The sequence below is a fragment of the Hyla sarda genome, unplaced genomic scaffold (assembly GCF_029499605.1).
Source record: "Hyla sarda isolate aHylSar1 unplaced genomic scaffold, aHylSar1.hap1 scaffold_1300, whole genome shotgun sequence".
NCBI lineage: Eukaryota > Metazoa > Chordata > Amphibia > Anura > Hylidae > Hyla > Hyla sarda.
In genome coordinates, this window is record NW_026607924.1 from 38,960 (window position 1) to 52,190 (window position 13,231).

The 13,231-nt window shown below is 45.9% G+C and overlaps 6 non-coding genes across 6 annotated transcripts; all 6 read left to right on the forward strand.

Annotated features, from left to right (window-relative positions):
- The first annotated feature begins 270 nt into the window (after positions 1–270).
- LOC130304981 (U2 spliceosomal RNA) lies at positions 271–461 on the forward strand. Its single transcript, XR_008854667.1, has one exon. It is a non-coding gene; the product is annotated as a U2 spliceosomal RNA (small nuclear RNA).
- A 2,099-nt stretch (positions 462–2,560) lies between these two features.
- On the forward strand, positions 2,561–2,751 carry LOC130304983 (U2 spliceosomal RNA). Its single transcript, XR_008854669.1, has one exon. It is a non-coding gene; the product is annotated as a U2 spliceosomal RNA (small nuclear RNA).
- Positions 2,752–4,853: 2,102 nt separating this feature from the next.
- LOC130304984 (U2 spliceosomal RNA) lies at positions 4,854–5,044 on the forward strand. The gene has a single exon (XR_008854670.1). It is a non-coding gene; the product is annotated as a U2 spliceosomal RNA (small nuclear RNA).
- A 2,099-nt stretch (positions 5,045–7,143) lies between these two features.
- On the forward strand, positions 7,144–7,334 carry LOC130304985 (U2 spliceosomal RNA). The gene has a single exon (XR_008854671.1). It is a non-coding gene; the product is annotated as a U2 spliceosomal RNA (small nuclear RNA).
- Positions 7,335–9,431: 2,097 nt separating this feature from the next.
- On the forward strand, positions 9,432–9,622 carry LOC130304986 (U2 spliceosomal RNA). The gene has a single exon (XR_008854672.1). It is a non-coding gene; the product is annotated as a U2 spliceosomal RNA (small nuclear RNA).
- A 2,098-nt stretch (positions 9,623–11,720) lies between these two features.
- Positions 11,721–11,911, forward strand: LOC130304987 (U2 spliceosomal RNA). Its single transcript, XR_008854673.1, has one exon. It is a non-coding gene; the product is annotated as a U2 spliceosomal RNA (small nuclear RNA).
- Positions 11,912–13,231: the final 1,320 nt, after the last annotated feature.

Consider the following 13,231-nt stretch of genomic DNA (forward strand, 5'->3'; position numbering starts at 1 on the left):
CCCAGTGTCACATGCAAGTAGGAGGAGTAAGAAGGGTTCCTGGCAAATCCGGGTTATGGATTGCATTTAAAAAGGCCCCGTGGGAGTGCAATGGGCCCCTGTCTTGCTGCTTAGCAATAATGGTATGGGTTTAGGTTCTGCTGTGTGTACTGGTGGTTGACTGCCCCCCAGCCCAGAGTGTGCATGGAAAATTGTCTGGCAGCCTCCCTGACAGCAAGCAGTGATAGTGCCCATGAAGGGGACCTTGTTGGGCCCGCCCCTTTCACGGTTATCGCTTCTCGGCCTTTTGGCTAAGATCAAGTGTAGTATCTGTTCTTATCAGTTTAATATCTGATACGTCCCCTATCTGGGGACCATATATTAAATGGATTTTTGAGAACGGGGGCCGATTTCGAAGCTTGCTTCCGTCGCCCTATGCATTGACCCGATATGGCAGTATCTTCGGGTACAGTGCACCACCCCCTTACAGGGTTAAAAAGAAAGATTCCTACTTTCATTGCTACCTGCTTGCTGGCTAGCCAGCTAGCCAGCCCTGTGGGCCTTGCTGCTGCTGCAGCCAAAAAACAAAAGGTGGTGCTGCTGCTGCTTCTGCTGCTTCTGCTTCTGCTTGTGTCTGGCCCCTGTTGGAGCGTCCAGGCACAGGACTTCTGCTGCTGCTGACTAAATGGCCTCCTTAATTGGATCATTTGAGTAGCCAGCACACCTGTGCAGGTAGGGCATGACATGATAGGCAGCTGCCTTGATAGCGGGTGGGTGCTGAATGTTCCTAATTGACAAAATAAGATTAATGCTTATGAAGAAATATAAAATCTCATCCCTTCCCCAATATCGCGCCACACCCCTACCCCTTAATTCCCTGGTTGAACGTGATGGACATATGTCTTTTTTCGACCGTACTAACTATGTAACTATGTAACATAACATGGGGGGGGGGGGGGGTCTCCTGGCTGTTCACACAGGTGTGTCATTGCTGTACATTGACCATGCATTGCTTCTGTGGTATTGCAAAGGCAAAGACAAATGCTTCCAGCCATCCATTGCACTAATGGATTGGTCATCAGCTGGCTGTCTATGTCCCGCATCAATATAGACCAAAGTACAGAGGGTTAGGCTATGCTATTGTGCACCTACCTGATGCATCAGAAGGTGCGAGGCCCTTGCTAAATTCTGTGCACAGACTTTGAGATCTATGCTTTAGACTGTATCTAAACCTGCTCCAACATGGACTGACATTCTGGCCTACTTTCAGCCGATGCGACTTGTCTGTCGCTGAACAGTCGCTTTTTATGTATTCAGCACCTATGTATAATGTTGTAAAAATGCTCTAGAAGCTAAAGTCGCAGAAATGTCACACATATTTGGCCTGCAACTTTCTGTGCGACAAATTCAGACAGGAAAAATCAGTATAAATCCTTAGAAAATTATCCCCCAGTGTCTCCATCTGCTGGCGGTATTGAATAAGCATTGCTGCACTGATGGGGTATGCATTAGACGAAAAAAAAGAAGAAAAAGAAGAATAATACGCCCAGAAAAGAGGCGAAAAGGAGAAAAACGTAAAAAAACGTGAAAAAAAAGTAAGAGGAAGAGAAGGGAAAAAAAGGTGGAAATGGGTTTAAAAGTGATTTCGGCGGAGAATATATATATATATATATATATATATATATATATATATATATATATATATATATGCGCACACACACATATAGATATAAACGTATTCTCCGTTGAGATATTGCAGCCGCTGCTGTGTCCAGGCCCAGGAGCCTTAGCACTGTGCTGTGATGTCACTCAATACCACTGACATCACTAGGTGTAAACAACATCTCTCCTTTGCTGTGTATGTGACTATGGAGCTGTTTGGTGATGTCGTCTATTACGGCCTTCATAGAAGCAACAGGAGATTGTTGCATCCATCTTGAACCCTCAGAACTACAGTGCTATGATGTCACTCACTTCCACAGGCCTTGCAGAGTGTAAACAACAACAACCCAGCTTTGTTGTGTATGTAACCAAAGGGATTTGTGATGTCACCTAGAACCTTCACAGCAGCGACAGCTTTATGAGGAGCATCAGCACTGCTCTGCCTGAGCAGAACCATCACCGCCATAGGTTGTCAAATAACCCGGATTTAACCCACACAGGTAAGTCCAATGGGGTGCAGGCATGTCCTCTATGCTTACAGCTTCCCGTGGGTGTTGGTTTGATACCGTTTGGGGACAGCCAAGGAGGCATCTGCAGGCAACAAAGGTAGGTGTGTGCTTGTGTGTGTGTTTCCTATGCAGATCCTAAGCCCAGTGTCACATGCAAGTAGGAGGAGTAAGAAGGGTTCCTGGCAAATCCGGGTTATGGATTGCATTTAAAAAGGCCCCGTGGGAGTGCAATGGGCCCCTGTCTTGCTGCTTAGCAATAATGGTATGGGTTTAGGTTCTGCTGTGTGTACTGGTGGTTGACTGCCCCCCAGCCCAGAGTGTGCATGGAAAATTGTCTGGCAGCCTCCCTGACAGCAAGCAGTGATAGTGCCCATGAAGGGGACCTTGTTGGGCCCGCCCCTTTCACGGTTATCGCTTCTCGGCCTTTTGGCTAAGATCAAGTGTAGTATCTGTTCTTATCAGTTTAATATCTGATACGTCCCCTATCTGGGGACCATATATTAAATGGATTTTTGAGAACGGGGGCCGATTTCGAAGCTTGCTTCCGTCGCCCTATGCATTGACCCGATATGGCAGTATCTTCGGGTACAGTGCACCACCCCCTTACAGGGTTAAAAAGAAAGATTCCTACTTTCATTGCTACCTGCTTGCTGGCTAGCCAGCTAGCCAGCCCTGTGGGCCTTGCTGCTGCTGCAGCCAAAAAACAAAAGGTGGTGCTGCTGCTGCTTCTGCTGCTTCTGCTTCTGCTTGTGTCTGGCCCCTGTTGGAGCGTCCAGGCACAGGACTTCTGCTGCTGCTGACTAAATGGCCTCCTTAATTGGATCATTTGAGTAGCCAGCACACCTGTGCAGGTAGGGCATGACATGATAGGCAGCTGCCTTGATAGCGGGTGGGTGCTGAATGTTCCTAATTGACAAAATAAGATTAATGCTTATGAAGAAATATAAAATCTCATCCCTTCCCCAATATCGCGCCACACCCCTACCCCTTAATTCCCTGGTTGAACGTGATGGACATATGTCTTTTTTCGACCGTACTAACTATGTAACTATGTAACATAACATGGGGGGGGGGGGGGGTCTCCTGGCTGTTCACACAGGTGTGTCATTGCTGTACATTGACCATGCATTGCTTCTGTGGTATTGCAAAGGCAAAGACAAATGCTTCCAGCCATCCATTGCACTAATGGATTGGTCATCAGCTGGCTGTCTATGTCCCGCATCAATATAGACCAAAGTACAGAGGGTTAGGCTATGCTATTGTGCACCTACCTGATGCATCAGAAGGTGCGAGGCCCTTGCTAAATTCTGTGCACAGACTTTGAGATCTATGCTTTAGACTGTATCTAAACCTGCTCCAACATGGACTGACATTCTGGCCTACTTTCAGCCGATGCGACTTGTCTGTCGCTGAACAGTCGCTTTTTATGTATTCAGCACCTATGTATAATGTTGTAAAAATGCTCTAGAAGCTAAAGTCGCAGAAATGTCACACATATTTGGCCTGCAACTTTCTGTGCGACAAATTCAGACAGGAAAAATCAGTATAAATCCTTAGAAAATTATCCCCCAGTGTCTCCATCTGCTGGCGGTATTGAATAAGCATTGCTGCACTGATGGGGTATGCATTAGACGAAAAAAAAGAAGAAAAAGAAGAATAATACGCCCAGAAAAGAGGCGAAAAGGAGAAAAACGTAAAAAAACGTGAAAAAAAAGTAAGAGGAAGAGAAGGGAAAAAAAGGTGGAAATGGGTTTAAAAGTGATTTCGGCGGAGAAATATATATATATATATATATATATATATATATATATATATATATATATATATATATGCGCACACACACATATAGATATAAACGTATTCTCCGTTGAGATATTGCAGCCGCTGCTGTGTCCAGGCCCAGGAGCCTTAGCACTGTGCTGTGATGTCACTCAATACCACTGACATCACTAGGTGTAAACAACATCTCTCCTTTGCTGTGTATGTGACTATGGAGCTGTTTGGTGATGTCGTCTATTACGGCCTTCATAGAAGCAACAGGAGATTGTTGCATCCATCTTGAACCCTCAGAACTACAGTGCTATGATGTCACTCACTTCCACAGGCCTTGCAGAGTGTAAACAACAACAACCCAGCTTTGTTGTGTATGTAACCAAAGGGATTTGTGATGTCACCTAGAACCTTCACAGCAGCGACAGCTTTATGAGGAGCATCAGCACTGCTCTGCCTGAGCAGAACCATCACCGCCATAGGTTGTCAAATAACCCGGATTTAACCCACACAGGTAAGTCCAATGGGGTGCAGGCATGTCCTCTATGCTTACAGCTTCCCGTGGGTGTTGGTTTGATACCGTTTGGGGACAGCCAAGGAGGCATCTGCAGGCAACAAAGGTAGGTGTGTGCTTGTGTGTGTGTTTCCTATGCAGATCCTAAGCCCAGTGTCACATGCAAGTAGGAGGAGTAAGAAGGGTTCCTGGCAAATCCGGGTTATGGATTGCATTTAAAAAGGCCCCGTGGGAGTGCAATGGGCCCCTGTCTTGCTGCTTAGCAATAATGGTATGGGTTTAGGTTCTGCTGTGTGTACTGGTGGTTGACTGCCCCCCAGCCCAGAGTGTGCATGGAAAATTGTCTGGCAGCCTCCCTGACAGCAAGCAGTGATAGTGCCCATGAAGGGGACCTTGTTGGGCCCGCCCCTTTCACGGTTATCGCTTCTCGGCCTTTTGGCTAAGATCAAGTGTAGTATCTGTTCTTATCAGTTTAATATCTGATACGTCCCCTATCTGGGGACCATATATTAAATGGATTTTTGAGAACGGGGGCCGATTTCGAAGCTTGCTTCCGTCGCCCTATGCATTGACCCGATATGGCAGTATCTTCGGGTACAGTGCACCACCCCCTTACAGGGTTAAAAAGAAAGATTCCTACTTTCATTGCTACCTGCTTGCTGGCTAGCCAGCTAGCCAGCCCTGTGGGCCTTGCTGCTGCTGCAGCCAAAAAACAAAAGGTGGTGCTGCTGCTGCTTCTGCTGCTTCTGCTTCTGCTTGTGTCTGGCCCCTGTTGGAGCGTCCAGGCACAGGACTTCTGCTGCTGCTGACTAAATGGCCTCCTTAATTGGATCATTTGAGTAGCCAGCACACCTGTGCAGGTAGGGCATGACATGATAGGCAGCTGCCTTGATAGCGGGTGGGTGCTGAATGTTCCTAATTGACAAAATAAGATTAATGCTTATGAAGAAATATAAAATCTCATCCCTTCCCCAATATCGCGCCACACCCCTACCCCTTAATTCCCTGGTTGAACGTGATGGACATATGTCTTTTTTCGACCGTACTAACTATGTAACTATGTAACATAACATGGGGGGGGGGGGGGGTCTCCTGGCTGTTCACACAGGTGTGTCATTGCTGTACATTGACCATGCATTGCTTCTGTGGTATTGCAAAGGCAAAGACAAATGCTTCCAGCCATCCATTGCACTAATGGATTGGTCATCAGCTGGCTGTCTATGTCCCGCATCAATATAGACCAAAGTACAGAGGGTTAGGCTATGCTATTGTGCACCTACCTGATGCATCAGAAGGTGCGAGGCCCTTGCTAAATTCTGTGCACAGACTTTGAGATCTATGCTTTAGACTGTATCTAAACCTGCTCCAACATGGACTGACATTCTGGCCTACTTTCAGCCGATGCGACTTGTCTGTCGCTGAACAGTCGCTTTTTATGTATTCAGCACCTATGTATAATGTTGTAAAAATGCTCTAGAAGCTAAAGTCGCAGAAATGTCACACATATTTGGCCTGCAACTTTCTGTGCGACAAATTCAGACAGGAAAAATCAGTATAAATCCTTAGAAAATTATCCCCCAGTGTCTCCATCTGCTGGCGGTATTGAATAAGCATTGCTGCACTGATGGGGTATGCATTAGACGAAAAAAAAGAAGAAAAAGAAGAATAATACGCCCAGAAAAGAGGCGAAAAGGAGAAAAACGTAAAAAAACGTGAAAAAAAAGTAAGAGGAAGAGAAGGGAAAAAAAGGTGGAAATGGGTTTAAAAGTGATTTCGGCGGAGAAATATATATATATATATATATATATATATATATATATATATATATATATATATGCGCACACACACATATAGATATAAACGTATTCTCCGTTGAGATATTGCAGCCAGCTGCTGTGTCCAGGCCCAGGAGCCTTAGCACTGTGCTGTGATGTCACTCAATACCACTGACATCACTAGGTGTAAACAACATCTCTCCTTTGCTGTGTATGTGACTATGGAGCTGTTTGGTGATGTCGTCTATTACGGCCTTCATAGAAGCAACAGGAGATTGTTGCATCCATCTTGAACCCTCAGAACTACAGTGCTATGATGTCACTCACTTCCACAGGCCTTGCAGAGTGTAAACAACAACAACCCAGCTTTGTTGTGTATGTAACCAAAGGGATTTGTGATGTCACCTAGAACCTTCACAGCAGCGACAGCTTTATGAGGAGCATCAGCACTGCTCTGCCTGAGCAGAACCATCACCGCCATAGGTTGTCAAATAACCCGGATTTAACCCACACAGGTAAGTCCAATGGGGTGCAGGCATGTCCTCTATGCTTACAGCTTCCCGTGGGTGTTGGTTTGATACCGTTTGGGGACAGCCAAGGAGGCATCTGCAGGCAACAAAGGTAGGTGTGTGCTTGTGTGTGTGTTTCCTATGCAGATCCTAAGCCCAGTGTCACATGCAAGTAGGAGGAGTAAGAAGGGTTCCTGGCAAATCCGGGTTATGGATTGCATTTAAAAAGGCCCCGTGGGAGTGCAATGGGCCCCTGTCTTGCTGCTTAGCAATAATGGTATGGGTTTAGGTTCTGCTGTGTGTACTGGTGGTTGACTGCCCCCCAGCCCAGAGTGTGCATGGAAAATTGTCTGGCAGCCTCCCTGACAGCAAGCAGTGATAGTGCCCATGAAGGGGACCTTGTTGGGCCCGCCCCTTTCACGGTTATCGCTTCTCGGCCTTTTGGCTAAGATCAAGTGTAGTATCTGTTCTTATCAGTTTAATATCTGATACGTCCCCTATCTGGGGACCATATATTAAATGGATTTTTGAGAACGGGGGCCGATTTCGAAGCTTGCTTCCGTCGCCCTATGCATTGACCCGATATGGCAGTATCTTCGGGTACAGTGCACCACCCCCTTACAGGGTTAAAAAGAAAGATTCCTACTTTCATTGCTACCTGCTTGCTGGCTAGCCAGCTAGCCAGCCCTGTGGGCCTTGCTGCTGCTGCAGCCAAAAAACAAAAGGTGGTGCTGCTGCTGCTTCTGCTGCTTCTGCTTCTGCTTGTGTCTGGCCCCTGTTGGAGCGTCCAGGCACAGGACTTCTGCTGCTGCTGACTAAATGGCCTCCTTAATTGGATCATTTGAGTAGCCAGCACACCTGTGCAGGTAGGGCATGACATGATAGGCAGCTGCCTTGATAGCGGGTGGGTGCTGAATGTTCCTAATTGACAAAATAAGATTAATGCTTATGAAGAAATATAAAATCTCATCCCTTCCCCAATATCGCGCCACACCCCTACCCCTTAATTCCCTGGTTGAACGTGATGGACATATGTCTTTTTTCGACCGTACTAACTATGTAACTATGTAACATAACATGGGGGGGGGGGGGGGTCTCCTGGCTGTTCACACAGGTGTGTCATTGCTGTACATTGACCATGCATTGCTTCTGTGGTATTGCAAAGGCAAAGACAAATGCTTCCAGCCATCCATTGCACTAATGGATTGGTCATCAGCTGGCTGTCTATGTCCCGCATCAATATAGACCAAAGTACAGAGGGTTAGGCTATGCTATTGTGCACCTACCTGATGCATCAGAAGGTGCGAGGCCCTTGCTAAATTCTGTGCACAGACTTTGAGATCTATGCTTTAGACTGTATCTAAACCTGCTCCAACATGGACTGACATTCTGGCCTACTTTCAGCCGATGCGACTTGTCTGTCGCTGAACAGTCGCTTTTTATGTATTCAGCACCTATGTATAATGTTGTAAAAATGCTCTAGAAGCTAAAGTCGCAGAAATGTCACACATATTTGGCCTGCAACTTTCTGTGCGACAAATTCAGACAGGAAAAATCAGTATAAATCCTTAGAAAATTATCCCCCAGTGTCTCCATCTGCTGGCGGTATTGAATAAGCATTGCTGCACTGATGGGGTATGCATTAGACGAAAAAAAAGAAGAAAAAGAAGAATAATACGCCCAGAAAAGAGGCGAAAAGGAGAAAAACGTAAAAAAACGTGAAAAAAAAGTAAGAGGAAGAGAAGGGAAAAAAAGGTGGAAATGGGTTTAAAAGTGATTTCGGCGGAGAATATATATATATATATATATATATATATATATATATATATATATATATATATGCGCACACACACATATAGATATAAACGTATTCTCCGTTGAGATATTGCAGCCGCTGCTGTGTCCAGGCCCAGGAGCCTTAGCACTGTGCTGTGATGTCACTCAATACCACTGACATCACTAGGTGTAAACAACATCTCTCCTTTGCTGTGTATGTGACTATGGAGCTGTTTGGTGATGTCGTCTATTACGGCCTTCATAGAAGCAACAGGAGATTGTTGCATCCATCTTGAACCCTCAGAACTACAGTGCTATGATGTCACTCACTTCCACAGGCCTTGCAGAGTGTAAACAACAACAACCCAGCTTTGTTGTGTATGTAACCAAAGGGATTTGTGATGTCACCTAGAACCTTCACAGCAGCGACAGCTTTATGAGGAGCATCAGCACTGCTCTGCCTGAGCAGAACCATCACCGCCATAGGTTGTCAAATAACCCGGATTTAACCCACACAGGTAAGTCCAATGGGGTGCAGGCATGTCCTCTATGCTTACAGCTTCCCGTGGGTGTTGGTTTGATACCGTTTGGGGACAGCCAAGGAGGCATCTGCAGGCAACAAAGGTAGGTGTGTGCTTGTGTGTGTGTTTCCTATGCAGATCCTAAGCCCAGTGTCACATGCAAGTAGGAGGAGTAAGAAGGGTTCCTGGCAAATCCGGGTTATGGATTGCATTTAAAAAGGCCCCGTGGGAGTGCAATGGGCCCCTGTCTTGCTGCTTAGCAATAATGGTATGGGTTTAGGTTCTGCTGTGTGTACTGGTGGTTGACTGCCCCCCAGCCCAGAGTGTGCATGGAAAATTGTCTGGCAGCCTCCCTGACAGCAAGCAGTGATAGTGCCCATGAAGGGGACCTTGTTGGGCCCGCCCCTTTCACGGTTATCGCTTCTCGGCCTTTTGGCTAAGATCAAGTGTAGTATCTGTTCTTATCAGTTTAATATCTGATACGTCCCCTATCTGGGGACCATATATTAAATGGATTTTTGAGAACGGGGGCCGATTTCGAAGCTTGCTTCCGTCGCCCTATGCATTGACCCGATATGGCAGTATCTTCGGGTACAGTGCACCACCCCCTTACAGGGTTAAAAAGAAAGATTCCTACTTTCATTGCTACCTGCTTGCTGGCTAGCCAGCTAGCCAGCCCTGTGGGCCTTGCTGCTGCTGCAGCCAAAAAACAAAAGGTGGTGCTGCTGCTGCTTCTGCTGCTTCTGCTTCTGCTTGTGTCTGGCCCCTGTTGGAGCGTCCAGGCACAGGACTTCTGCTGCTGCTGACTAAATGGCCTCCTTAATTGGATCATTTGAGTAGCCAGCACACCTGTGCAGGTAGGGCATGACATGATAGGCAGCTGCCTTGATAGCGGGTGGGTGCTGAATGTTCCTAATTGACAAAATAAGATTAATGCTTATGAAGAAATATAAAATCTCATCCCTTCCCCAATATCGCGCCACACCCCTACCCCTTAATTCCCTGGTTGAACGTGATGGACATATGTCTTTTTTCGACCGTACTAACTATGTAACTATGTAACATAACATGGGGGGGGGGGGGGGTCTCCTGGCTGTTCACACAGGTGTGTCATTGCTGTACATTGACCATGCATTGCTTCTGTGGTATTGCAAAGGCAAAGACAAATGCTTCCAGCCATCCATTGCACTAATGGATTGGTCATCAGCTGGCTGTCTATGTCCCGCATCAATATAGACCAAAGTACAGAGGGTTAGGCTATGCTATTGTGCACCTACCTGATGCATCAGAAGGTGCGAGGCCCTTGCTAAATTCTGTGCACAGACTTTGAGATCTATGCTTTAGACTGTATCTAAACCTGCTCCAACATGGACTGACATTCTGGCCTACTTTCAGCCGATGCGACTTGTCTGTCGCTGAACAGTCGCTTTTTATGTATTCAGCACCTATGTATAATGTTGTAAAAATGCTCTAGAAGCTAAAGTCGCAGAAATGTCACACATATTTGGCCTGCAACTTTCTGTGCGACAAATTCAGACAGGAAAAATCAGTATAAATCCTTAGAAAATTATCCCCCAGTGTCTCCATCTGCTGGCGGTATTGAATAAGCATTGCTGCACTGATGGGGTATGCATTAGACGAAAAAAAAGAAGAAAAAGAAGAATAATACGCCCAGAAAAGAGGCGAAAAGGAGAAAAACGTAAAAAAACGTGAAAAAAAAGTAAGAGGAAGAGAAGGGAAAAAAAGGTGGAAATGGGTTTAAAAGTGATTTCGGCGGAGAAATATATATATATATATATATATATATATATATATATATATATATATATATATGCGCACACACACATATAGATATAAACGTATTCTCCGTTGAGATATTGCAGCCGCTGCTGTGTCCAGGCCCAGGAGCCTTAGCACTGTGCTGTGATGTCACTCAATACCACTGACATCACTAGGTGTAAACAACATCTCTCCTTTGCTGTGTATGTGACTATGGAGCTGTTTGGTGATGTCGTCTATTACGGCCTTCATAGAAGCAACAGGAGATTGTTGCATCCATCTTGAACCCTCAGAACTACAGTGCTATGATGTCACTCACTTCCACAGGCCTTGCAGAGTGTAAACAACAACAACCCAGCTTTGTTGTGTATGTAACCAAAGGGATTTGTGATGTCACCTAGAACCTTCACAGCAGCGACAGCTTTATGAGGAGCATCAGCACTGCTCTGCCTGAGCAGAACCATCACCGCCATAGGTTGTCAAATAACCCGGATTTAACCCACACAGGTAAGTCCAATGGGGTGCAGGCATGTCCTCTATGCTTACAGCTTCCCGTGGGTGTTGGTTTGATACCGTTTGGGGACAGCCAAGGAGGCATCTGCAGGCAACAAAGGTAGGTGTGTGCTTGTGTGTGTGTTTCCTATGCAGATCCTAAGCCCAGTGTCACATGCAAGTAGGAGGAGTAAGAAGGGTTCCTGGCAAATCCGGGTTATGGATTGCATTTAAAAAGGCCCCGTGGGAGTGCAATGGGCCCCTGTCTTGCTGCTTAGCAATAATGGTATGGGTTTAGGTTCTGCTGTGTGTACTGGTGGTTGACTGCCCCCCAGCCCAGAGTGTGCATGGAAAATTGTCTGGCAGCCTCCCTGACAGCAAGCAGTGATAGTGCCCATGAAGGGGACCTTGTTGGGCCCGCCCCTTTCACGGTTATCGCTTCTCGGCCTTTTGGCTAAGATCAAGTGTAGTATCTGTTCTTATCAGTTTAATATCTGATACGTCCCCTATCTGGGGACCATATATTAAATGGATTTTTGAGAACGGGGGCCGATTTCGAAGCTTGCTTCCGTCGCCCTATGCATTGACCCGATATGGCAGTATCTTCGGGTACAGTGCACCACCCCCTTACAGGGTTAAAAAGAAAGATTCCTACTTTCATTGCTACCTGCTTGCTGGCTAGCCAGCTAGCCAGCCCTGTGGGCCTTGCTGCTGCTGCAGCCAAAAAACAAAAGGTGGTGCTGCTGCTGCTTCTGCTGCTTCTGCTTCTGCTTGTGTCTGGCCCCTGTTGGAGCGTCCAGGCACAGGACTTCTGCTGCTGCTGACTAAATGGCCTCCTTAATTGGATCATTTGAGTAGCCAGCACACCTGTGCAGGTAGGGCATGACATGATAGGCAGCTGCCTTGATAGCGGGTGGGTGCTGAATGTTCCTAATTGACAAAATAAGATTAATGCTTATGAAGAAATATAAAATCTCATCCCTTCCCCAATATCGCGCCACACCCCTACCCCTTAATTCCCTGGTTGAACGTGATGGACATATGTCTTTTTTCGACCGTACTAACTATGTAACTATGTAACATAACATGGGGGGGGGGGGGGGTCTCCTGGCTGTTCACACAGGTGTGTCATTGCTGTACATTGACCATGCATTGCTTCTGTGGTATTGCAAAGGCAAAGACAAATGCTTCCAGCCATCCATTGCACTAATGGATTGGTCATCAGCTGGCTGTCTATGTCCCGCATCAATATAGACCAAAGTACAGAGGGTTAGGCTATGCTATTGTGCACCTACCTGATGCATCAGAAGGTGCGAGGCCCTTGCTAAATTCTGTGCACAGACTTTGAGATCTATGCTTTAGACTGTATCTAAACCTGCTCCAACATGGACTGACATTCTGGCCTACTTTCAGCCGATGCGACTTGTCTGTCGCTGAACAGTCGCTTTTTATGTATTCAGCACCTATGTATAATGTTGTAAAAATGCTCTAGAAGCTAAAGTCGCAGAAATGTCACACATATTTGGCCTGCAACTTTCTGTGCGACAAATTCAGACAGGAAAAATCAGTATAAATCCTTAGAAAATTATCCCCCAGTGTCTCCATCTGCTGGCGGTATTGAATAAGCATTGCTGCACTGATGGGGTATGCATTAGACGAAAAAAAAGAAGAAAAAGAAGAATAATACGCCCAGAAAAGAGGCGAAAAGGAGAAAAACGTAAAAAAACGTGAAAAAAAAGTAAGAGGAAGAGAAGGGAAAAAAAGGTGGAAATGGGTTTAAAAGTGATTTCGGCGGAGAAATATATATATATATATATATATATATATATATATATATATATATATATATGCGCACACACACATATAGATATAAACGTATTCTCCGTTGAGATATTGCAGCCGCTGCTGTGTCCAGGCCCAGGAGCCTTAGCACTGTGCTGTGATG